General features: G+C 41.6%; 2 pseudogenes; both read right to left on the bottom strand.

Moving 5' to 3' along the window:
* Nucleotides 1-1,482: 1,482 nt before the first annotated feature.
* LOC122897813 lies at nt 1,483-1,583 on the bottom strand (annotated as a pseudogene).
* Nucleotides 1,584-13,852: 12,269 nt separating this feature from the next.
* Nucleotides 13,853-15,358, bottom strand: LOC122896481 (annotated as a pseudogene).
* Nucleotides 15,359-27,309: the final 11,951 nt, after the last annotated feature.

Below are 27,309 nucleotides of genomic sequence, written 5' to 3'. Positions count from 1 at the left end.
AATCCAACATTTTTCATGTAACATTATAATATGCAAATGTTCTTATTTCATTAGCTATTTTTTGAAAACATGTTCTCCCCAATTTTTATTTATTTATTTATTTATTTATTTAAGATTTTATTTATTTATTTGACATAGAGAGACAGTGAGAGAGAGCATGAGCGAGGAGAAGGTCAGAGGGAGAAGCAGACTCCCCGTGGAGCTGGGAGCCTGATGCGGGACTCGATCCCAGGACTCCGGGATCATGACCTGAGCCGAAGGCAGTCGTCCAACCAACTGAGCCACCCAGGCGTCCCCCCAATTTTTATTTAAATTCTAGTTAGTGATCCTACGGTGCGATATTGGTTGCAGGAGTAGAATTCAGTGACTCATCACTTCCATATAACACCCAGTGCTCTCAAGTGCCCTCCTTAATCCCCACCCCCCATCTAACCCACCCCTCACCCACCTCCCTCCCGGCAACCTTCAGTTTGTTCTCTATCCTTTAAAGTCTCTTATGGTTCGTTTCCTTCCCTCCTTCCCCCCCTCCCATATGTTCACCTGTTTTGCCTCTTAAATTCCACATATGAGCAGGACAGCATGGTATTTGTCTTTCTCTCTTTCTCTGACTGACTTATTTCACTTAGCATGATACACTCTGGCTCTATCCATGTTCTTGCAAATGGCAAGTTTTTATTGTTTTAAAGATTTTATGTTTAAGTCATCTGTACACCCAATGTGGGCTTGAACTCACAACCCTCAGATCGAGTCACGTGCTCCCCCAACTGAGCCAACTGCCCCCGAAAGCATTTTATTTTTAAAAAATTTTTTTTTAAAGTTTATTCATTTATTTGACAGACAGAGATCACAAGTAGGCAGAGAGGCAGGCAGAGAGAGAGGGGGAAGCAGGCTCCCTACCGAGCAGAGAGCCCGATGCAGGGTTTGATCCCAGGACCCTGAGATCATGACCTGAGCTGAAGGCAGAGGCCCAACCCCCTGAGCCACCCAGGCGCCCCACCCTGAAAGCATTTTAAATTGATGAACGATGTTGCATGACTTTCATATCACTGTTGCTCCATTCTTCAGTTTTTAGGTTGTTGGTTGATTCTTGGGCTCTTGTCTCATAGCTCAGTATCTGGAACACTCTAAGTGCTACACCAATGCTAGCTATTGCTGTGCCCATTCTCTCAGGTGTTTTGTTTGTTTGTTTTGTTTTTTAACCAGTGAGAACAAGACTTCAGATACAGACACCAGGATTACCTGGGTCACTTAGTAATGAAAACATGACTAGGCAGCTGTGGAAATGTCAGAGGGCCACTGAAGTCAGGTCTCGTGTCCAGTGGCAGGGGATCCTGTGGGAGGGCAGGAGGACCCCTCAGGTGTCTTCAGGGCCCCTGGTTACTAGCAGCAAGGTGCAGACCCTGAGCAGGCACCCCAAGTGGCCGCTTCGAACTCCATTTGTGGCACTGATCCAGAAGGGTGGAGGTTTGCTGGGGAACTGCACAAAATACGGACTGCTTCACGGATTTGCGCATTATCCTTGCTCAGGGGCCATGCTAATCTTCTCTGTCATTCCAGTTTTAGTAAAATTGCTGTGGAAACGAGTGCTCTATGGTATTTTTTTTAAGATTTTATTTATTTATTTGACAGAGAGTGATCACAAGTTGGCAGAGAGGCAGGCAGAGAGAGAAGGGGAAGCAGGCTCCCCGCCGAGCAGAGAGCCCGATGTGGGGCTCGATCCCAGGACCCTGAGATCATGACCTGAGCCGAAGGCAGAGGCTTCAACCCACTGAGCCACCCAGGCGCCCTCTCTGGTATTTTTTAAAAGAGTTTATTTATTTTAGGAGAAAGAGCATGCTTGCATGAGTGAGAGAGGTAAAGGGGGAGAAAAAGAATCTCAAATAGATGCCGAGCTGAGTGTGGAGCCCAATGGGCAGCCCAGTCTCACAATCCCGTGATCATGATCTGAGCCGAAACCAGGACAGACACTTAACCAACTGAGCCACCCAGGCACCCCCTCACAGATGTTTATGAAACAGTGCCCGTGGTCTCTCAGGGAGGGAATTCATTCTGTTCTCCAGGTTTCCTGTGTTTTCTGACATCATCCAGACACTGGGCCACTAGGTTCCCTGTGCTGGAACAATGAAGGCTTTGTTGCATCAGCCCGGTCATGAGATGCTACAGAAAGCTGGAGCCGGGAACTTTGCACCCAGAGCTCAGATCTTGATCTTCCGTTGTCATTCCTGATCCATCCTCTCAACACAACTTTAAATACAATTCTTGTTGGACCTGTGGAATTCAAATAAATTCTTGAACTGGGCCGTTCCCTAGAAAAAATTGGAAATCCCCCCCACCTTGCAAATGAAGACTCTAGACCAGAAGATAAAAGTTCAAAGATTCTGTTTATAACTATGGAGACAGGTGAGATTTGAGCCTAGTTATCTGTCCATGGCTATTTTTGCTTCATCAGTATTCAACAATGTTCAGTCATCAAAGTGGGGAGTACATTACCTTTCTTCAATTAACCTAAGAGCTTTTTGACAGTGGTAAGAGCAGTAAATACACAGGCCATGATGGTGTTTTGAAAGCATGTCTATGCCCTTGTTCTTTGTCCCTGATCATGGGAAACTCACAGGTGCGGGTAGGGGGACAAGGCAGGTCAGCTGTTAAATTCACTCCTGTTGAATCAACTTGGTATATCCTTAGTTAGGGACAGTGCTCTCACAATACGCAGCAGACATAGGACAAGGAAAAGGAGTTGGTTGTTCATCAGGCATTAAAGATGCTCCAAATACTCTCATCCCAAAGACAGCAAAAGGATAGAAAAATAGATTGTCCTTTGCTTTGGGTATTAGGGCAACTGGTTTTTTAAATTAAGTTTTTAAACAAGATTTTATTTATTTATTTGACACACAGAGAGAGATCACAAGCAGGCAGAGAGGCAGGGAGAGAGAGAGGGGGAAGTAGGCTCCCCGCTGAGTAGGGAGCCCAATGTGGGGCTCGATCCCAGGACCCTGAGTGAGCCGAAGGCAGAGGCTTAACCCACTGAGCTACCCAGGTGCCCCAATTAAGTTTTAACTTTTGATTCCAGTATAGTCAACATACAGTGTTTCTTAGTTTTGGTGTACAAAATAGTGATTCAACATTTCTATATAGTGCTCATTGCTTATCATGCTAAATATACTCCAACAAGTTTTTTTTTTTTAATTTCTGCTCTTTGGGAGTTCACGTTATTATCATAATCTTTTTATGTAGTTTTATAGAGAAAGAGATGCTTAAAGAAAAAAAAAAGCCAAGCATGTTTGAGTGTTTGTTTTCCTTTTTTTCAGTAAGAACGGTAATGATGGCTAGGCAAATTGCTTCCTTGACTTATAGTCCTAATCTGTCTCTCTGGCCTCCACATCTCATGGACATAGATAGAAAGGACTATTTTTTTTTGAAAGATTTTATTTATTTATTTGTCAGAGAAAGAGAGAGAGAGAGAGAGCATAAGCAGGGGAAGCAGCAAGACAAGGAGCCCAACTCAGGACTCGATCCCAGGACCCTGAGATCATGACCTGAGCCGAAGGCAGACAGTTAACTGACTGAGCCACCCAGGTGTCCCGAGAGGAAAGACTATTAAATTAGCTGGGCTGTGGAATACAGCACCCTCTCCAAAACATTCTTTGGCCCCAGAGACCATTTTGTTGCAGTGGTCCAGCTAGATGCTGGAGATAGTGCAATTTATTCTCCCCAAATATTTCAACCTGTGGCGCTGCAGTTTTTCCTTCTGTGCCCACAGCCCTGTGACTAAACACAGTAGTGACACTGCTCAGCAGCTCCACTGGATGCTGAAATTGAGGAGGGGAGAACATCCAGGCCAGGCTTGGAGGAGTGTGTTGGCGTGGAACCGGGCCTGCCTCGCTGGTGTGAATGAGGCCGTGGAACGGGATGGGGAGGGCATTGCCATGGGCCAGGCGAAGCACGGCATCGAGAAGGCAGGCTGCCGACACACAGATGGGGCCCAGGCTCTGGGCTAGGGTTTGAGGATGGGCATCTCTCTGGCAAAGAGAGACCCCTGGGACCCCGCTTTGTTTTCCAGATTTCCAGAGTGAAGTACTAAGCAGGTCAGGGTTGCGACCGAGAGCCGGAGTTTCAGAATAGAGATCCCGCTAGAGGATTACAGCAGAAACTTGGGGTCTAGTGTTGACGGGGAGATGGAGGGTCGGTTTCCAGCATAGGAGCACGAGATCAGTAGGCTTGGCAGCAAAAGCTGACCTGATGCCAAGTCCCCAAAGACACAGAGGGTGCTTCAAGGCCACCATGACTAGGGGCAGTGACACTGGTCCAGAGCTTCAAGCGGGGTGAGCCGGTAAGTGGAGAGAGCGGTTCGGAGAGGGGGCTGCCTGGGCAGAAACCTGCGGAAGGTGTTCCCTGCTTTCAGGAAGCGTAAGGATGATAGGAATTCGCAAAGGTCTTGAGAAGAGTACGTTATTTTTTATTATTTACATACACATAAACAATCTACCATTTATTCGTGTTCGTACCCCCAAATTCTCTAATTAGAACCTAAGCTCCTCTCTCTGCCTAGTACACATTCTTCTGAGGGTTAGTATGCTAGGCCACGTGGCCACCTAGAATTAAATACTATCTTATTGCAGCCTATGGAATAATAGGTTTGCCTAATATTAAAGGTTTTCTCTGTCTACTTCAGAAGCCTCTCAATTCACAAATTCAAGGTAAACCTGTTTTCTTCAGCATAAAGCTTTACTCTTTGTTAGGCTTTAATAGACCAATGTGACCCTGAACTGCGGACTCTAAGTTTTCTTTATCTGTGCTGCTGGCTGGGTTAGCCATGGTGGGGGAAGGTGTGGGGGAGGGAAGGAAAGAGGCACTGTTGTTATCGTGAAAAAATAACCATTATGTGCAACGCAAGTTTTTCACGTCTCAATCTATCTAGCCTCCATCCGGGCAGTGAAGCGTGGAAGACTCACAGTGATCTGCGTGATTCTGGGATCAGATTGCCAACCCATCCGGTCTCTACCCCCTCCCCACTTTCCTGAATGGAACGTGCCAAGGGTAGGTGAGCTGTGGGGGCTTCTATCTAGTTAGCAGCAGCCCCCAGTCAAGTAACATGGTGCTAAAAGAGCTTAGAGACCCTCTCTGGAATCTTTCGTAACAGTCTCTATTCAAGTCAAGCAATGAGGAAAGACAAGACCTAGAAAGTAAAGATTTCAATGGCAGGGGCGCCTGGCTGGCTCAGTGGGTAGAGCCTGTGACTCTTGATCTTGGGGTGGTGAGTCCAAACCCCATGTTGGGTGTAGAGATTACTTAAAAGTGAAATCTTAAAAGAAAAGGATTTCGGTGACAACTTCTCCTTGGTAGAAAACAGTTCAGCATTAGAATGAAGACACTTGGTGCTGTTGTGGTCATCCTGGTGCTGTCACGTTCAAGTTATGCAATTTAGGGTAGGCCTGATGTTGTCTCTGGGCCTCAGTTGCAGTAGAATGTTGCTTACGATAACTGGCTCACGGAGAGGTCAACAGGATGACATGAGAAAAAGCCCAGCACGGCACCTGGCACACAGTAGGCACTCAGCAATTATGTGGGCATGGACTGAAGCGTCAGGCTTCAGACAATTGCCATTCTTTGCAGGGCCGTGGCGGGACCAGGTGGGACCTGATTTTAGAAAACGCATGTGTGGAGCCGGCTAGACAAAAGCCCCTTTTCAGCTCCTGCTTCGAGATGACCACACTCCATATGGCTTCACCTGCTGCGCACTGTTATAATTGCAATGAGAATGGATCTCATTAGGGTTACAATGGCCCAGGAAAATGAAGAGTGGTTACCATGGCCCATTCCCTGGGTCTTCCAGCCCGGCGGTCAGAAAAGAAACAGAGTCAAAAACGTTGCCTGTAATTACGGTCCCCAACATAGCACCCCAAGGATATTGGGAGCTTAATAAATAGCCTTTGAGAATGTTTGTCTGCCAAGTGTTTATTACAAATAAGTGGGGGTCTGATTCAATGGCCGTGTACATACCCCCCACCTCCCCAAAAGACATACAAACAAGCTTGGTGTAAGGGGACCAGTGTGCAAGGAAGTAGGGAGCCGTAGCTGCATGCTTCCTGTGTGGACTTACAAAGACTTCCTAGTTGAATTACGTGAATTAATATCTATTTATAATGGATTTATAGTAGTATTTGTCACACAGTAAGTGCTATCAGGTGTTTGCTAGGATTAAAACATAACTTCCACTGCACTCTGTATGTTAATAGGTAACAAATGGGGGCACCTGGGTGGCTCAGTGGGTTAAAGCCTCTGCCTTCGGCTCAGGTCATGATCTCGGGGTCCTGGGATCGAGCCCCGCATCAGGCTCTCTGCTCAGCGGGGAGCCTGCTTCCTCCTCTCTCTCTGCCTGCCTCTCTGCCTACTTGTGATCTCTGTCTGTTAAGTAAATAAATAAAATCTTTAAAAAAATAGATAACAAATGACCACTTTCTCAGCTTCAGGGTGGGCAGAATGAGAGCAGGCATAGTAATTTACGTTGGGGAGAGATTCTAACTCTTCCTTGACCAATGGTTTGGTCCTTGTACCATTTGCCTTCATATCAGTTTGGTTTCTTCTCTGGGCAGCATGCCTGCAAGATGGATATCCACAGCCAAGTGAAAGTGGTGCCTTTTGGCTAGAAGCTGGTGATTTTTTTCTAAGGAGAAGGAACCTAGCACATGATTCAGTCATGGATTTTTCTGGAAAAGCAACAATAAACTCTCAAAGCCATAGCACGAATGCGATTTAAACAAGATTTAATAATGTGTGCATACTTAATGGAAAGATAAACTATGGATATATACATATGTATTTCTTTAGCTCTCTATTTTATTAATGACTGAACTGTGACTGTAGAAATTTTGCCTTATCTCTTTGGTGTTCCTTACCAGGATTGAGTAAAAAATGTCCTTCACTCACCCTGAACTTTTTGCTGGAGGCTGAAATCTTGTGCTGCTGTGCTCAGCTCTCATTCTGGCTCCATTTTGGGTTTTAATCACTGCTTTAGCATTAGAAGCCCTCATGGTACCTCTGCCTGGCTTACTTTTCAGAGAAAAGGCCTTAATTTGCGTGCTCAGCTATTTCCTTTCATTCTTAACACTGCCTGTGCTTGCTGCCGCCTCCTCTTGTGTTTCATTTTTGTTCCAGGAAGAGATGGCTTTTCAATTCTCTATGAGTAGTGAGTGTCCTGGATGGGCCTTTCTGCATACGAGCTCCGGAATTCTGTGATGTGGAGGCAGATCCCTGGGTTCTTTTTTATGAAGGCTCTTAAGTCCCTGGGAGAAACAGTAAAGAGGCTTTTGGCATTGATACTTGGGTTCCAAGGACACTAAGATGAAAAACTTCCCCCATTCCTCTCACCGTGCACAAAGAAGGGGTGGGGGATGCGGGAGGTTTCTCAGGAAGTCACTGAAGTCAGACTGAGATGGGAGAGACTTGAAGGGCCCCAGAGCCATTCGGTTCCCTGGGAGAGAGTTGCTCTGTGGAGGTGGTTCCGTCCAGGAGGTGGGCAGTCCTAGCCGAGCTGTCTGGCAGAAGCAATAGCAGCAGTGTTATAAAGTAGACCACTGGGGGTTCCTAAGCCTGAACCAAGATCAGCTCTGCCGTCCAGAAGGAAGCATTTAAGCCGCAGAGAGCTGGTGGAGTAGAAGAGTGGGTCCAGGGCCATAATGGCAGACTGCTTGAAACAAAATTGTAGTGAGTTCCTGTTGTGTGCCAAGCATCGTTTGAAGTCTGGTGCCATGCAACACAGCATGTTTAGTTGTCCCACTTGGGAGATGCTAAGATTACTTAGTTGGTTCAGATAGTGGCAGCCTGATCCATCCACCCAGCAAACTGTTATGTAATGATTTAAGCGACCAACGATAATCTTTGCCTAGGAATAGGCTAACTCATTCCTTTAGAAGGCGATCCTGGGGCACCTGGGTGGTTCAGTTGGTTAAGACCATGCTTCTTATTTATTTATTTATTTGACAGAGAGAAATCACAAGTAGGCAGAGAGGCAGGCAGAGAGAGAGGAGGGGAAGCAGGCTCCCCGCTGAGCAGAGAGCCCGATGTGGATGCAGAGCTCAATCCCAGGACTCTGAGACCATGACTTGAGCCGAAGACAGAGGCTTAACCCATTGAGCCACCCAGGCGCCCCTGGTTGGTGTGAGTTTTAAGTCTCCTTGCTCTTTTTATATAATAACACCCGTCTACCCCATTTCTTTATGCCATTTATCTGTAGAGGAAACCAGTTTGTCTTTTAGAATTGTCCACATACAGGATTTAGCTGATTATATCTGTTGGTGTTATCTAACTGGTTCCTCTGTTATTCTGTAGTACCTCTGATTAGGTACATATAGAGGCTCGATGAGATTATGACTTTATTACTATTGTTATTTCGAAAAATTATTTTATAGTATCAGCATATTTCCCATTTCTTTTTTTTTTAATTATTATTTATTTATTTATTTTCAGAAAAACAGTATTCATTATTTTTTCACCACAACCAGTGCTCCATGCAAGCCGTGCCCTCTATAATACCCACCACCTGGTACCGCAACCTCCCACCCCCCGCCACTTCAAACCCCTCAGATTGTTTTCAGAGTCCATAGTCTCTCATGGTTCACCTCCCCTTCCAATTTACCCAAATTCCCTACTCCTCTCTAACGCCCCTTGTCCTCCATGCTATTTGTTATGCTCCACAAATAAGTGAAACCATATGATAATTGACTCTCTCTGCTTGACTTATTTCACTCAGCATAATCTCTTCCAGTCCCGTCCATGTTGCTACAAAAGTTGGGTATTCATCCTTTCTGATGGAGCATAATACTCCATAGTGTATATGGACCACATCTTCCTTATCCATTCATCCGTTGAAGGGCATCTTGGTTCTTTCCATAGTTTGGTGACTGTGGCCATTGCTGCTATAAACATTGGGGTACAGATGGCCCTTCTTTTCACGACATCTGTGTCTTTGGGGTAAATACCCAGGAGTGCAATGGCAGGGTCATAGGGAAGCTCTATTTTTAATTTCTTGAGGAATCTCCACACTGTTCTCCAAAGAGGCTGCACCAACTTGCATTCCCACCAACAGTGTAAGAGGGTTCCCCTTTCTCCACATCCTCTCCAACACATGTTGTTTCCCGTTTTGTTAATTTTGGCCATTCTAACTGGTGTAAGGTGATATCTCAATGTGGTTTTAATTTGAATCTCCCTGAGGGCTAATGATGATGAGCATTTTTTCATGTGTCTGATAGCCATTTGTATGTCTTGATTGGAGAAGTGTCTGTTCATATCTTCTGCCCATTTTTTGATGTGTTTGTCTGTTTCATGTGGGTTGAGTTTGAGGAGTTCATTATAGATCCTGGATATCAACCTTTTGTCTGTACTGTCATTTGCAAATATCTTCTCCCATTCCGTGGGTTGCCTCTTTGTTTTTTTGACTGTTTCCTTTGCTGTGCAGAAGCTTTTGATTTTGATGAAGTCCCAGAAGTTTATTTTCGCTTTTGTTTCCTTTGCCTTTGGAGACGTATCTTGAAAGAAGTTGCTGTGGCTGATATCAAAGAGATTTCTGCCTATGTTCTCCTCTAAGATTCTGATGGATTCCTGTCTCACGTTGAGGTCTTTTATCCATTTTGAGTTGATCTTTGATATCTAATAACGAGATTGAATCAGTGATCAAAAACCTCCCAAAAAACAAGAGCCCAGGACCTGACGGATTCCCTGGGGAATTCTACCAAACCTTCAAAGAAGAAATAACACCTATTCTCCTGAAGCTGTTTAAAAAAATTGAAGCAGAAGGAAAACTTCCAGACTCTTTCTATGAAGCCAGCATTACCCTGATCCCCAAACCAGGCAAGGACCCTACCAAAAAGGAGAATTTCAGACCAATATCACTGATGAATATGGATGCTAAGATTCTCAACAAGATCCTAGCCAACAGGATCCAACAGCACATTAAAAAGATTATTCACCATGATCAGGTGGGATTCATCCCTGGGCTACAAGGATGGTTTCAACATTCGCAAATCAATCAATGTGATACAACAAATTAATATGAGAAGAGAGAATAACCACATCGTCCTCCCAGTTGATGCAGAAAAAGCATTTGACAAAATCCAGCATCCGTTCCTGATTAAAACGCTTCGAAGTATAGGGATAGAGGGAACATTCCTGAACCTCATAAAATCTATCTATGAAAGACCCACAGCAAATATCATCCTCAATGGGAAAAAGCTTGCAGCCTTCCCATTGAGATCAGGAACAAGACAAGGATGCCCACTTTCACCCCTCTTGTTCAACATAGTATTAGAAGTCCTAGCAACAGCAATCAGACAACAGAGAGAAATAAAAGGTATCCAAATTGGTAATGAAGAAGTCAAACTCTCTCTCTTCGCAGATGACATGATTCTTTATATGGAAAACCCAAAAGACTCCACCCCAAACTACTAGAACTCATACAGCAATTCAGCAATGTGGCAGGATACAAAGTCAATGTGCAGAAATCAGTGGCTTTCTTATACACTAACAATGAAAATACAGAAAGGGAAATTAGAGAATCGATTCCATTTACTATAGCACCAAGAACCATAAGATACCTGGGAATAAACCTAACTAAAGAGGTAAAGGATCTGTACTTGAGGAACTACAGAACACTCATGAAAGAAATTGAAGAAGACACAAATAGATGGAAGACCATTCCATGCTCTTGGATCGGAAGAATAAACATTGTTAAAATGTCTATACTGCCTAGAGCAATCTATACTTTTAATGCCATTCCGATCAAAATTCCACCGGCATTCTTCAAAGAGCTGGAGCAAATAATCCTAAAATTTGTATGGAATCAGAAGAGACCCCGAATCGCTAAGGAAATGTTGAAAAACAAAAATAAAGCTGGCGGCATCACCTTACCTGATTTCAAGCTTTATTACAAAGCTGTGATCACCAAGACAGCATGGTACTGGCATAAAAACAGACACATAGACCAGTGGAACAGAGTAGATAGCCCAGATATGGACCCTCAACTCTATGGTCAATTAATCCTTGACAAAACAGGAAAAAATATACAGTGGAAAAAAGACAGTCTCTTCAATAAATGGTGCTGGGAAAACTGGACAGCTATATGTAGAAGAATGAAACTCGACCATTCTCTTACACCGTACACAAAGATATTTCCCATTTCTTATAATTATCAGGAGGCACATATTTTTTGTCCAACTTTTTAGTGACGTTAACATTCATCAGTGAGTTTAAGTGTTGGCAACTTGATCCATCAATTATAAATTTCCTGTCAAGATTTCCTCAGTGAAATAACTGATCCTACGTCAGAGCAATCAGTATTCATTTATACTGGCGATGATCATTTCCTAGATCCATTATTTTGTAGTCTGTGAAATGGGTGATTTTCTAAGTCTATCAGCCTTTCTTTATTTATTGGCAGGAAGTTTTCCATGAGGAAAGAATTCTCCTTATCCACTATTTGGTTACCCTGAAATGAAGTTCATAGAGGGAAGGCATGATAAATGCTTGATTCTTTCCTTTTATTGAACAATTTTCAAAATAATGGACAGGTGTCCTAGTAAACTCTAAAGGTGAGAAGGGGAATTTTTTTTAAGTATAGGTAATATACAATATTCTGTTAGTTTCAGGTATACAACATAGTGCTTCAGCAATTCTATATATTGCTCAGTGTTCTCCATGTTGGGTGTAATCGCCATACAATGTTATTATGACATTATTGGTTATATTCCCTGTGCTATACTTTTCATCTCTGTGACTTATCTATTTTATAACTGGAAGTTTGTGAAACTATTTTGAGTTCATGGCTTTTAAAATAATCACTGGTTTTTAATCCTTTGAAATAATTGTCTTCTTTTAGTTTTTAAAATGAAAAAAATTTTTTTGGTTTTATTTTTTTAAATTAACGTATAATATATTATTTGGCCCAGGGGTACAGGTCTGTGAATCATCAGGCTTACACACTTCACAGCACTCACCACAGCCCATACCCTCCCTCCCCAATGTTCATAACCTCACCCCCCTCTCCCTACCCCCCACCCCTGGCAACCCTCAGTTTTTTTGTATGAGATTAAGAGTCTCTTATGTTTTATCTCCCTCCCTTCCTACCCCCAAAACCCCCTATGTTGCATCTCCACTTTTTCATATCAGGGAGATCATATGATAGTTGTCTTTCTCCGATTGACTTATTTCGCTAAGCGTAATACCCTCTAATTATATCCACGTTGTTGCAAATGGCAAGATTTCATTTTTTTGATGGTTGCATAGTATTGCACTGCATATATATACCACCTCTTCTTTATCCATTCATCTGTTGATGGACATCTAGGTTCTTTCCATAGTTCGGCTGTTGTGAACATTGCTGCTATAAACATCTGGGTGCACATGCCCCTTCGGATCACTACGTTTGTATCTTTAGGGTAAATACCCAGTAGTGCAAGTGCTGGGTCATAGGGCAGTTCTATTTTCAACATTTTGAGGAACCTCCATGCTGTTTTCCAGAGTGGCTGCACCAGCTTGCATTCCCACCAGCAGTGCAGGAGGGTTCCCCTTTCTCTGAATCCTCGCAGCATCTGTCCTTTCCTGACTTGTTAATTTTAGCCATTCTGACTGGTGTGAGGTGGTATCTCATTGTGGTTTTGATCTGTAGTTCCCTGATGCCAAGTGATGAGGAGTACTTTAAAAATTTTTTTCAAAAAGTAATCTCTACACCCAGCGTGGGGCTGGAACTCATGACTCCAAGACCATAAGTCGCGTGTTGCACTGACTGAGCCAGCCAGGTGTCCCGAAGTCACTGTTTTTTTGATGCTCAAATTTTGTCATTTTTTGACCAATGGGAGCTCTTTAAAGTTGATTTTTGGTTTATTTTGATACATCTGATTAGTGTTTGATAACTTCCTTGCTTACTGACAAAACAAGATGTTACAGACCCATCTTGAATACTGATTGCTCTGACGTAGGATCAGTTATTTCACTGAGGAGACTTGGCTCCTTTGGGAGAAAATACTGTTTGGACACCACTACCTGTATTTTGGGATACTTATTGCTGCTGGGTTGTCATTATTTCTAGGCCTGTCCAGTGAGAAGAACTAGGAACTATGTGGTTTTTAGAAAGAGAATAATGAATCATGAGTTTATACTGATGTTTCCATTTCAAATCAAAGATTACAGGGTTTGGGATGCCTGGGTGGCTCAGTGGGTTAAGCCGCTGCCTTCTGCTCAGGTCATGATCTCAGGGTCCTGGGATCGAGCCCCACATCGGGCTCTCTGCTCAGCAGGGAGCCTGCTCCCTCTCTCTCTCTCTGCCTGCCTCTCCATCTATTTGTGATTTCTCTCTGTCAAATAAATAAATAAAATCTTTAAAAAAAAAGATTACAGGGTTTTCATTTAGTTCCTTTGATTTTTTAAAATTCATCTCTCTTTGCTATTTTTTTCATGGTATTATATGTGTGAATGTGAATGTTTAGGCATCCATGTATGTTTCAAAATCATAATACCAATATTACTGCAATGTGACTATTGAATACAATTTTCTTCAAATTTATCCTGTTTGGTTTTCACTTAGCATCTTAGATCTGATAATTCATGTCTTTACCATATTTGGGGGGAAATCCAGCCATTATTCATCAGATACTCTTTATGCCTCATTTTCCTCTCTTTCTTCTCCTTCCGGAGCTCTGGTTACACTTGTATTAGATTTTTAAAGGTATTTTAAAAATTTCAGTCAAGGAATGATGCATGCTACACATTATTCTTTACATTTTTCCCACTTGGGTTTTCGAAGAATACCACTGTTTCAACCCCCCAGGGAACATGACACTTGTTTCGTTCTTCCCCTTCAAATCTAGTCCAGATTTTCCAGGGTTTTCTTCTGATGCTTTCTCCTGAACCTCAGGTCTGCTATCTGTCTCCAGAGTAACTAAAGACTCAGTCAGGAGCACTGTACATTTTCCACTGTTTTGATTCTTCACTTTTTTTTTTTTAAAGATTTTATTTATTTATTTCACAGATAGAGATCACAAGTAGGCAGAGAGGCAGGCAGAGAGAGAGGGGGAAGCAGGCTTCCTGCTGAGCAGGGAGCCCGATGCGGGGCTCGATCCCAGGACCCTGAGATCATGACCTGAGCCGAAGGCAGCGGCTTAACCCACTGAGCCACCCAGGCACCCCTGATTCTTCACGTTTTTTAAGCAGTAATTCTCTCACAGATAAAGCTGCTTTTCTCACAGTTGAATAGGTCTTATTTTCTAAAGAGTATGTGATTGACTTACAGGTTTTAAGGAAAATTTCAGCCAGAGCCTCAGGATCTGCATGTTCATGTTCCAAAAGAATTAATCCCTGAAAAAAGGCCTTCATTGATGGTAGGTTTCCTAACTGCACTTCCCACATGCTCAGTTTTAGCCGCTTACACATCACTTGCCCAGCTCCTGACGATAACAACATTGGGCCTCCACAATTGGGGGCAAGGCTTTGCCCAGGCTCCCAAAGGCTCCCCGTGGAGATTCCACCTGGAGATCTTTCTTCTTATTCCCATATTCATTTTTGTTTGTCCCAGTGCCAGTGCTTTTGGGTGAGTTCTTGATAAGAGGTATGACAATGTCATAAAACTCCTGGAATCTCTTTTCTTTGGTGACCTTCAGGACATCTGCTACACAGCTGATTGCTGTGATCTTGTCTTTAAGATTCTCTTTGCACTGGGACGCCTGGGTGGCTCAGTTGGTTAAGCGGCTGCCTTCGGCTCAGGTCATGATCCCAGCGTCCTGGGATCGAGTCCCACATCGGGCTCCTTGCTCGGCAGGGAGCCTGCTTCTCCCTCTGCCTCTGCCTGCCACTCTGTCTGCCTATGCTTGCTCTCGCTTCTCTCTCTATGACAAATAAATAAATAAAATCTTTAAAAAAAAAAAAGGATTCTCTTTGCAGTACTCCTTCAGAGCATCTTGGAGAATTTCACTTGTGCTGGGTTGACTGGGCACAGGCTTTTCCAGCTCCGTCCTGCAAGCTGTCACCACACAGGCAATGGCTTTTAATAGCTCTTCCTTTCCAGCCCATGTTCTTCTGGGTAGGCCTTGTAGTCACGTGGTCAATATCATTCCCACATATGGAGGTAAAGGGACTGAGCCTGCAAAGCCTTCTGGGTAATGGCAGGCAACCCCTGCAGGTATAACTGAATGCCATCAAAGGAACTAGATACTTTTTCCTGCCACACCTTAGTTCATAAGTTATTCTCTTCTTTTTCTTATTTTTCCTTACCATCAATTTCATGCATGCCCAGAAATGCCAAAGGCAGAGCTTCTTTGGTACGGATCTTCAGGACTGTATTGTCCAGTAGCATCCACAGGCCACTGAGTTCCATTCATTAAGAAAAAGAAAACCCTTTACTATCTATACTTCTGATTTGATCATTCCTGTTAAACTGTCTTCAAGCCTACTGATTTTTTTCTCTGTGACTTTCTAGTGTTTGTATTTTCCCTTATGAGCGGGTCACATTTTTTTTCTGGCTGGCATGCTTTCTGTTGTATATTCTGCAGTTGTTCTCATGTATGCACATGATGCTTGTCTTCTTTTCCTGGATAGTTTTAGGATTTTCCTATTATAGCTGGTTTTCAGTGATTGGATTTTGATGTGCCTTGGTCTGGTTTTCATTGTATGTATCCTGTTTCAGATTCTTTGGGCTTTTCTTTCTTTCTTTCTTTCTTCTTTTTTTTAAGATTTCATTTATTTGACACACAGAGAGAGAGAAAGAGAGTGAGTGCATGAGCAGGGGGAGCGGCAGAAGGAGAAGCAGGCTCCCTGCTGAGCAGGGACCCTGATGTGGGGCTCCATCCCAGTACCCTGGGATCATGACCTGAGCCGAAGGCAGACGCCCAACCAACAGAGCTACCCAGGTGTCCCGTCTCTGTCATTTCTGAGTTTGTGTCTATTTCTATTATTTTCCTGCTACTTGGCATGTCTGGTATTTTTTTTAAAGATTTTATTTATTTATTTGACAGACAGAGAGATCACAAGTAGGCAGAGAGGCAGGCAGAGAGAGGAGGAAGCAGGCTCCCTGCCGAGCAGAGAGCCCGATGCGGGGCTCCATCCCAGGACCCTGGGATCATGACCTGAGCCGAAGACAGAGGCTTTAACCCACTGAGCCACCCAGGCGCCCCATCTGGTATTTTTTTGATGAATTGCCTGACATTCGGATTTTCATGTTGTTGAGTGCTAGATTTTGTGTATTCTTTAAAAGTGTTTTGGACTTTGTTCTGTCGTGCAGTTAATTGGCTTGTGTATCAGCTCAATCTTTTCAAGACTTGTTTTTTTTTTCTTTTTAAATGTATTTGAGTACAGTTGGCACACAGTGTTGTATTAGTTTCGAGTGTACAGCATAATGATTCAGCTTCTCTATACATTATGCCATGCTCACCACAAGTATTACAGTACCATTGATTGTACTCCTGTGCTGTGCCTTTCATTCCTGTGACTTAGTTATTCTGTAACTGGAAGCTTCTATCCCCCCTTCAGCCATTTTGCCCATCTTCCCATTCTTCTCCCCTCTGGTCAAGGCTTGTTTTTAAGTTTTGTTAGAGAGAATTAAAAATAGCATTTGTCCTAGGGCTAATTTACCTTTACTATGAAAGGGCTACCTCTGTAGAGTCTCTGCTTGTTCTCGAAAAGTTCAGTGATGACTCTTCGATTTGGATTTTCAGAAATTAAAATCATTCTCCAACCTGTATGAAGTCTGGAAATTCTTCAGCCTTTAGTTACTGGTCATTCTTCTTGTTTCTCCCAGTGTAGAATTCTGAAGATATGGGTTTTCTGGTTTGTTTTTGTTTTTGTTTTTTGATGTAATTCCCTCTTCCAACTGCTTCAAACCTCTCAGAACCCTGATCTTTGTCTCTTTAAGTCAGCAAGCCCTCCATACCCTGCTTGTATCCGCCTCACCCCGATCTCCACTGTGGTCTACAGAGCACCTCCCAGGAAGAAATGTAGGATAATTGTGGGACTTTTTTTTTTTTTAAGATTGATTTATTTATTTGGTAGAGAGAGACATAGTGAGAGAGGGAACACAAGCCGGGGGAGTGGGAGCGGGAGAAGCAGGCTTCTTGCTGGGCAGGGAGCCTGATGTGGGGCTTGATCTCAGGACCCTAGGATTATGACCTGAGCCGAAGGCAGCCGCTCAACAACTGAGCCACCCACATGCCCCTTAATTGTGGGACTTGACTTTGTATCCCTTCTCTCTTCTGGCAGGGATCTCACAGTATTTTTCTGCCTATCGACTAGTGACCAAACCCTTTGTTTCATTTATTTTGCGCAACGTCCTGCATGTTCACAGCAAGAGCACTACTTTAGTCCTAGTTATTCCATTATAGATGCAAGAAGAATTCAACACTTTTTTAAAAAGATTTATTTATTAGAGAGAGAGAGTGTGGAGCCCGACGTGGAGCTCAGTCCCAGGCCCCTCACATCATGCCCTGAGTGGAAACCGAGTCGGGCGCTTTGCTGACTGAGCCACCAAGGCTGTTTTTAAGATGCAATCGTGGTGTTCTGGTTTACTCAGCAGATGCTGCCCACATAGAGGGGGGTGAATGTCGGGGGTTGTGCAATCCAGCTGCCCTAGGTGTACACCGGTCCCTTCTTCTAACTGCTGCCCGGCACTTCATTTGTCTCCACCACCCGTGTCTAGCCTCTCTTCCAGCTGCAGAATCTCTCTATCAGGGGACTAAGTATGGCAGATTCTTCTCAAGCGTCCCCGTGAGTTTATTCATACATCAAGGTCACAAAGCGGCTTAATTTTCAGAAATTATGCAAAGCTGGTTGTTAAGCACAGTATTATATATTACATTGTCTGTAATTATAATTAGATAAATTATAGCAAAATCAAAGATAAGAAATACTCAAAACTCATTACGTCATAATGATTTTACTGTATCTTATGGTTATCTTTGTTCTGAAAGTCATTTATGTCTCTTCTATTGTATTGTGGAAGTACTGTGCTTATTTCTTCATGTTCAGTGACATCCCATTTGTAGCAAAAGTCAGGAAATGCCACAAATTAGGGCTTGATTTACTGCAGGAGTCGGCAGACCGGCTGCCCAGCCTACTTCCTATTTTTGCCCATTGTTTACATAATGTGTCCGACTGCTTTGATGCTGCAGTAGCCGAGTTGAATAGTTTTGACAGAGCTCACGGGGCTCACAAAACCTAAACATTTACTCACTGGCCCTTCGCAGAAAAAGTGTGAAATCCTGGTTTGCTGTTTTCTCGATTGTCTGGACTTCGGAGAGGAATGAAGACAGTGTAAGCACCACGATTAAGTTTGAAAGTGTATTGAGTCTATAGTTGTTATGTTGTGAATAGCACAGAATTTTGAGGAAATATTCCTCCAGTATATGAAAACGATTATCTGATTTAGCAAGGAAGTTGCTCACATCATTGGCAAACATATGTACATCTTCATTGCTTTGCTTTTCATCTTCTTCCTTAACACAAGCTAAAATATTAAGCAACATTCGTATCAGAACTACACTCCTTCCATTGCAACCACAGGCTGGCCATAGATGCAAGAGTTTGGCCAAAATCAACAAAAGCATTCTGTGAAAATCAGTTGATTATCTGGAAGTTACAATAAGAAGTATAGTATATTTTATGACTTGTAATTTGGATGCTATATGCCTTGCTATCCATTAAGTTTGTAGTAACCTATATATATATATATATATAGTTTATAGTAAACTTTTATAGTTTACAGTAAACTATATATATACATATATACATATATATGCATATACATACATAGTACATATATTTTCATATGCATAGTATGTACATATACATACATAGTACATATATTTTCCTATGCATAGTAACAAAATACATATAGTATATTGTATAATATAACATTACATTTTCTTTCTGGAGACCTGGTCATTAAGCATTGTAAGCATACCATAGGTTTATACAGACTAAGATCCCATCATAAAATACACAAGTATTATTTCAGTTTTCCTTATTTCTGCTAATACTTGGCAGCGTCCCATTTTCTACTTTTTGTCAAGTTAGTGGATATAAAGTGATACCTCAGTGTTGTTTTAATTTGCATTTTTTAAATCACCAATCTGCTTGAGCATCCTTTATACACTTGTTAGCCTTTTGTACTTTCTCTTCTGAATGTGACTATGTTTCTTTCTGTTGTGTTCTTGTCCTTTTCAGGTCAATGAGTAGGAATTCATTGAGGATTCTAGCTGTCAGTCCATTTTGATTTTCAACATTGTAAATATCATCCCTCAGTGTCTTTTTTTTTCAGTATCTCATCTTACAACTGTGTTATTGATATCCCTCGTTAAACATAAATCTTTAATTTTGATGTGATCAAATTCATCATATTTTGCCTTGTATTTTAGGTATTTGAACTATTTTTAAATAAGTCCTTTACCTTTAAGTATTAAAGATATCTTTTTCTCCCGTTAATGTTATAGTTTTCACCTTTTACATTTTTGGCCTTTAATCCATCCGGATTCTATCTTTGCACATGGTGTTATGTGAGGATTCTGGTTTATGTTTTTCTATACAATATTGAGTCAGTTTTCCTTCCAACATCTACTAAATAGCTTATCTTTTCCCCTTATAATGATACTTTTATGATATATATCATATAAAACGGGTCTGATATTGATCTTTCTCTTTTGTTCCTTGATCAGCTTGTACAGTCTTGTATAGTCTTGTTAAAAGTATCATACTATTTTAAACATTTTGTCATTAAGGAAATAATCAAGCATACACAAACTGGATTAATATAATGAACTCCCAGATACCTGTTGCCCCACTTCCATAATTATAAACTCATAGTCATTCTTTTAAAATCTATACTGGACCTATTCTTTACACCTTCTGTATTGTTTTGAAGAAAGCCCAAGATGTATTATTTTATTTGTAAATATTTCAGTATATATCTCTAAAAGGTACAAAATTAAAAAAAAATTCCAATGCCATATCAAAATGAGAAGAAAAGAACACTAACTCTTTGACAACATCAGATATCTGGTTGATGTTCAAATTCCCAATTATTTCATAAATGTGTTTATAGTTTTTAATAGTTTGAATCAGAATCCGAATCAAGTAGGATTCATTGATATGTCTCTCTCTTTTTTAAAGATTTTATTTATTTGACAGACAGAGATCACAAGCAGGCAAAGAGGCAGGCGGAGAGAGAGGAAGGGAAGCAGGTTCCCTGCTAAGCAGAGAGCCCGATGCAGGACTCTATCCCAGGACCTTGGGATCACGACCTGAGCCAAGGTCAGAGGCTTCAACTCACTGAGCCACCCAGGCGCCCCCACTGATATGTCTCTTAAGTTAGTTTTAATTTACGCTTTCTTCCCTCCATCTTTCTTTCCTTTTGTATTTCTTTAAGGAAGAAACTTCTTTGTTCTGTAAACTTTCCCTGTCTTGATTTTGCTGAATGTATTCATATGCTGTTATGTTCTCTATATTTCTTATAAATTCATAGTGGGATTTAGAGGCTTGATCCGATTCAGGTTTGTTTTTCTGTTTTGGAGAAGACTGCTTCCTACATGATGGGGGGCTCTTCCATCAGGATGCTTACTTATCTTTATTTTTGTGATTATCTGTATCCAATTATGTTATTTCTTTGAAGAATGCAAAATAATGAAATTTTAGTTATCTCAGTTCTTCATTTATTACCTTGAAAACTTCTTTTAAAAGAAATATCCCCTGGTCTACTATTAGGTTACTATTTGGTCTACTATTTGGTGGTGCAATTCATTTTGGAAAGTCTGGATCAAAGCTTGATTCTTTTTCTCTTTACATCGTTTCAAAATAATAAGTTGGTTTGCTAGCATCTTCATAGGTGACCAGTTAGTTTTTTTTTTTTTAAATTTGTTTTATTTGTGGGGGAAGGTTCCTCCAGGTTGGCTCAGTCACTGGAGCATATGATTCTTGATCTCGGGATTATGAGTTTGAGCCTCATATTGGGCATAGAGATGACTTTTAAAAAAGTTAAAAATGTTTGTTTTATATTTCTGTATCACTGTGAACTCATGGACTTAAACATATTTGATTTGCTTCAGTCTGTTGCAGCTATTATTTTTATTGATACTTAACTAGATTACTTTCAGTCATGGAGAACCTTTTCAGCTTGGCTCCTGGGTGGGCTTGGTGGGTCCTTTCAGCATGAGTGGTGATTTTGGGCAATATCCTTCCTATATAGCATATAAACCCTATATGGGTTTATCTTGTACATTTTCAGCCTTGAACCAGCAATCAGCCATTTCTCATTATGTTTAGTCATAAATGGCATTTGAAGACTATAGTCAGAATATCATACATTAAAAAAAATACTGCGAGATTTTTTTAGTATGACTTGGGGGGCCTGGGTGGTTCAGTCATTGGGCATCTGCCTTTGGCTCAGGTCACGATCCCAGGGTCCTGGGATCGAGCCCGTGTCTGCTCCCTGCTCAACGGGGAGCCTGCTTCTCCCTCTCCAGCCTGCTTCTCCCTATCCAGCTCCCCCAAGCTTGTGTTCCCTCTCTCACTATCTCTGTCAAATAAATGAATAAAATCCTAAAAAAATGATTTTTTTAGTATGTCTTAATGTCTATTGGAACATTCCTATCTCTTAGATGTTTGCGGACCTTTATCTTTCCGTGAGGATTTATTTTATTTTTATTTTTTTAAGATTTTATTTATTTATTTGACAGACAGAGATCACAAGTAGGCAGAGAGGCAGGCAGAGAGAGAAGGGGAAGCAGGCTCCCAGCTGAGCAGAAAGCCCGACGCAGGGCTCGATCCCAGGACCCTGAGATCACAACCCCACCAAGGCACCCCTCCATGTGAATTTTATTTATTTTTATTTTTATTATTTTTTTAAAGATTTTATATATTTCTTTGACGGACAGAGATTACAAGTAGGCAGAGAGGCAGGTAGAGAGAGAGGAAGGGAAACAGGCTCCCTGCTGAGCAGAGAGCCCGATGCGGGGCTCGATCCCAGGACCCTGATCATGACCTGAGCTGAAGGCAGAGGCTTTAACCCACTGAGCCACCCAGGTGCCCTCCATGTGAATCTTAGAGTGAGTTTCTCAAGTTTCTCAAAGAATGCAACTAGAATTTTGATTGGAATTTCATTGAATTTATGTGTCATTTTGGGGTGAATTGACATTTTACAGTATTAAGTTATCCTGTCCTAGATGTTGGAATGGTTTTCCGCTTGTTAAGTTCATTTTCAAGGTCTTTATTAGAGTTTTGTTTTGGACACAGAGGTCATGTGCGTGTGTGCGTGTATGAATGTGTGAGTATCTCTGTCTCTCTCTCCCTTAAAAACTATCGTTCTTGGGACGCCTGGGTGGCTCAGTTGGTTAAGCAGCTGCCTTCGGCTCAGGTCACGATCCCAGTGTCCTGGGATCGAGTCCCACATCGGGCTCCTTGCTCGGCAGGGAGCCTGCTTCTCCCTCTGCCTCTGCCTGCCTCTCTGCCTGCCTCTCTGTCTGCCTGTGCTCGCTCTCTCTCCCTCTCTCTCTGACAAATAAATAAATAAAACCTTAAAAAAAAAATCGCTCTTGCCTGAAGCCTGTCCATTTTGTTATTTTTAAAGAATCAGCTTTGTTTTTTAATCTTCAATTTCCTTCTCTAAAAATCCATTTCACTGATTTCTTTCTTTACCTGTATTATTTTCTTCCTCCTATTTTTCCTTGAGTACACTCTCTTGCTCTTTTTCTAACTCTTGATGTAAATGCTTAGTTTATTTGAAATTTTTATTTCCCTTTTTAAAGATTTATTTATTTCCCTTTTTAAAGATTCATTTATTGGAGAGAGAGAGAGAGCGAGAGAGAGCGAAAGTGTGAGCAGGGAGAGGGACAGAGGGAGAGAATCTCAAGCTGACTCCCCCACTGAGTGTGGAGCCTGACATGGGGCTGGATCTCAGGACCCCAAGGTCATGACCTGACCTGAAATCAAGAGTCGGATGCTCAAACAACTGAGCTGCTTAGGTGCCCCTAGAATTTTTGTTACTGATAAATATATTGAAAACCTTATTAAAGTTCTGGGTCTCACAAATTCTGGACACGTGATGTTTTAGTTGCCCTTGAGTTATAAGAATTTCATGATTTTATTTATGACTTACATTTTTAACCCAGTATTTTTATAGTTTTATAGTTCTATAGGGATATGTCACTTTACAAACATGTAAGAGTCTCTTACATGTTTTTCTCTTTCAAATCTCCCAGACTCATATTCCCAATTTACGTCAGGTATTTTTAACTGGCTGCATAATTTTTTCCATATTATATATTATTCCATATTCCATATTCCATATTTTTCTGGAATTAGCAAATTTCACTTTTTGAATGGACTCAGACCATGGCGACAAGGTTGGATTAAGGTATAGAGATCCTATGTTTTTTGGCCATGTAATCTGGGCTGAAAAGATTTAGCACTTAAAAGGTGGGATCTTGGGGGTGCCTGGGTGGCTCAGTGGGTTAAGCCTCTGCCTTCGGCTCAGGTCATGATCTCGGGGTGCTGGGGCAGAGCCCTGTGTTGGGCTCTCTGCTCAGTGGGGAGCCTGCTTCCCCTTCTTTCTCTGCCTACCTCTCTGCCTGCTTGTGATGTCTGTCAAATAAATAAATAAATAAAATCTTAAAAAAAAAAAAGGTGAGATCTTCATTAGTTAGAGGTAAACTTGAATTGAATTCCCCCATCCTTACCATGTGATGTTCCCAAGGAAGGATAATGGTAATAACTTACATGTGCTCTTTACCTCCTTGTTGGTAAAACCAGTTTTTCCTGCAGTCTTCCCAACAGTCTGGTGAGGTAGATAGGAAAGTCATTTAACCTCTGACTTCATCTGTCAGACAGCATTAAAAATACTTCCAGACCGCTGTGGATTGCTGTGAGGATTAATTAATTAGAGCCAATAATCCTTTCTCTCACTTCCTCAATGGGCTGTGGTGCTCTCGTGAGATAATGGATATGAAAACACAAAGGCATACCACCATGAGCAATTACTTTAGCAGTAGAAATAGTCACTTGTTTCTACTCCCATGTTCTTCCTCACATAGGGGACGTTTGGAAAAGCCTGGCAAAAGATACCAGCTCCATGGCGGCTACCTGATCTTTGTGTATGTGCCGCAGTTCATTAGACACCAAGGGCCTAACTGGCACCAGGGACATCTTGGGTGTGCAAAGTGTGCAGCCCCATGGAGCCCCTCCTCCAAGAAGGACCCCGTAGTTGTTTTAATGCTTGGCTATCTGTGGTCTTCTTAAAATTCATAATAATGTTATCTTTGATCTGTATTTTGTAACTGAAGTCTGATGAGACCATGAAGCATGCATGTGCTCGGGTCTACAGGCATGGAGGGTAATGTGGGCACAAATAGGCCTTCTGTGCGGTCTGGGGCACATGGGGCCCCAAAGTAGTCAGGCTAGGAACTGGGTCCAGATTGGGGCTGTTGATGGTGTGTGGTAGGAGCCGTGGTTGCAGGAGGGAGTGGGGATTCCTCTCTGGGGAAGTAGTAGGGCTCGAAGTGGGGGATGGGCTTGGTGGCTGTCCCTGGAGCTTGGTCCTGTGGGAGTTTCGCAAATATTAACTCTCCAACCTGAGTGCTGGGAAAAGAACTGCTTGCACCTGGGCATTAAACTTTGATAGTAAATTATTACAGAAAAAAGTACCCGCATGGAATTGTAATAATGCATATACAAAGGACCTAGGAGAATTCTTCACAGTTTAGAATCTCTGGTTTTGAAAACGGATACAACACTGCAAAGCAAATACCCACCGGTTTAGAAAGATAAATTAAATTTAAAGATCATCCTATACAACAGAAAATAACGCTGTTTTCGTATGGGGCTTCGAATGAACCAATTATTACAAAGGAAGACGATTTTTAAATTAATTTTCCTGTAACTGAATATACAGCAATAGAATTCATAAACAGGAGAACCACTTTCATTTTGTTGTACAACCCCACAAGTTACAGAAAGTGTCAGAGGAAAAATGAAAATACTGTTGTATAAATGCACATTTAAAATTAAATTCAGATACGAAACTGGTTAGTATGATGAGTTAAACCTTTTTAGAAAAATCGTTCTATGTGAATCATCAACTCTAGATGTGCTAAAATTTATATATTAATCTCAGTGTTGCCACAGGCCATAAAATACTCTTATCAGCTCCAGCAACGATTGCATCAGTAGGAAGATCCTTCTCTAAATTTGAAATTATCAAAAATGATTTGCCATCTTGCATTTGCCAAGAAAGGCTGATGGTACTTACTTTAGAAAAGAATTTTCTGAAAGTATAAATTTTGATAACCCAATAAACAAGTTTCTAGAAAACTCAGCCAGAAAAATCTTGTGCTTAGTGAAGGTATCAAATTAATAAAATATTTGTATTTATTGTGTCATATAATATTATGACACCAAAAATGTTTTTGCAGTTTGTAAATTTATGTTGTCAGTCATTGTGGTAGACAGAATAATGTCGCCTCCTTCAACAACCGTAACAAACATGTCCATGTCTTAATCCCCAGAACCTTGTGAATATGTTACCCTACAGGGCGAAAAAGACTTTGTGGTTGTGATTAAATTCTGGGCTTTGAGATGGAAAGATTATCCTGGATTATCAAGGTAGATCCAGTGTCATTGCAAGGGTCCTTATAAAGAAAAGAGGGAGGTAGGAGTATCCAAGAGAAGATGTGGTAAAGGAAGAAGAGATGAGAAATATGAGAGAGAGGACAGGGAGGATGAGAGAGATTTAGGGATGCCGTGCTGCTGGCTTGGAAAATGACAGAAGGGTTGACCAACCAAAGAATCCCTCTAGTAGTTCGAAAAGGCAGAGAAATAAATTCTCTCTCAGAGCCTTCAGAAGGAATGTAAACCTACTGATATTTTGATTATGGGACTTTTGTCCTCCAGAAGTGGGAGATACCACATCTGTATTACTTTGACCTACTGAATTAGTGTTAATTTGTTACATCAGTATTAGAAAATTAATTATTGTCCCTGTTACATTTTATAAATAATGAAATTTTTTTTGTTTCAAGTTTTTATTTAAATTCTACTTAGTTAACATATAGTGTAATACTGGTTTCATGAGTATAATTCAGTGATTCATCACTTATATACTACACCCAGTACTCATCACAGTATCGTCCCTGATATCCATCCCATTTTTTAAAAATTATTTTTATGAATATATAATGTATTATTTGGCCCTGTGAATCATCAGGCTTACACATTTCATAGTACTCACCATAGCACATACCCTTCCCAATGTCCATCACCCAACCACCCTCCTCCTATCCCCTCACCCCCCACCAACCCTCATTTTGTTTTGTGAAATTAAGAATCTCTTATGGTTTGTCTCCCTCCCGATCCCATCTTGTTTCATTTTTTTCCTTTGCTACTCCCAAACCCCCGCACTGCCTCTCAAATTATTCATATCAGAGAGATCATATGATAATTGTCTTTCTCTTATTGACTTATTTCGCTCAGCATAATACCCTCTAGTTCCATCCGCATCATTGCAAATGGCAATATTTCATTTCTTTTGATGGCTGCATAGTATTCCATTGTATGTATATATATATATGCCACATCTTCTTTATCCATTCGTCTGTGGATGGACATCTAGGCTCTTTCCATAGTTTGGCTATTGTGGACATGGCTGCTATAAACATTCAGGTGCACATGCCCCTTCAGATCACTACATTTGTATCTTTAGGGTTAATAGCCAGTAGTGTGATTGCTGGGTTGTACAGCAACGTTATTTTCAACTTTCTGAGGAACCCCCATGCTGTTTTCCAGGGTGGTTGCACCAGCTTGCATTCCCACCAACAGTGTAGGAGGATTCCCCTTTCTCCGCATCCTTGCCAGCATCTGTTGTTTCCTAACTTGTTAATTTTGGCCATTCTGACTGGTGTGAGGTGGTATCTCATTGTGGTTTTGATTTGTATTTTCCTGATGCCGAGTGATATGGAGCACATTTTCATGGGTCTGCTGGCCATCTAGAAGTCTTTGCAGAAAGGTCTGTTCATATCTTCTGCCCATTTCTTGATTGGATTCTTTGTTCTTTGGGTGTTGAGTTTGATAAGTTCTTTACAGGTTTTGGATACTAGCCCTTTATCTGATATGTTATTTGTGAATATCATCTCCCATTCTATCAGTTGTCTTTTGGTTTTGTGGATGGTTTTCTTTGCTGTGCAAAAGCTTTTGATCTTGATGAAGTCCCAATAGTATTTTTGCCCTTGCTTCCCTTGCCTTTGGCAATGTTTCTAGGAAGAAACAGTTGCTGCGGCTGAGGTTGAAGAGGTTGTG

The sequence above is a fragment of the Neovison vison genome, chromosome X, assembly GCF_020171115.1.
Source record: "Neovison vison isolate M4711 chromosome X, ASM_NN_V1, whole genome shotgun sequence".
In the NCBI taxonomy this organism is placed as follows: domain Eukaryota; kingdom Metazoa; phylum Chordata; class Mammalia; order Carnivora; family Mustelidae; genus Neogale; species Neogale vison.
This window is presented reverse-complemented; position numbering and strand designations above follow the sequence as displayed.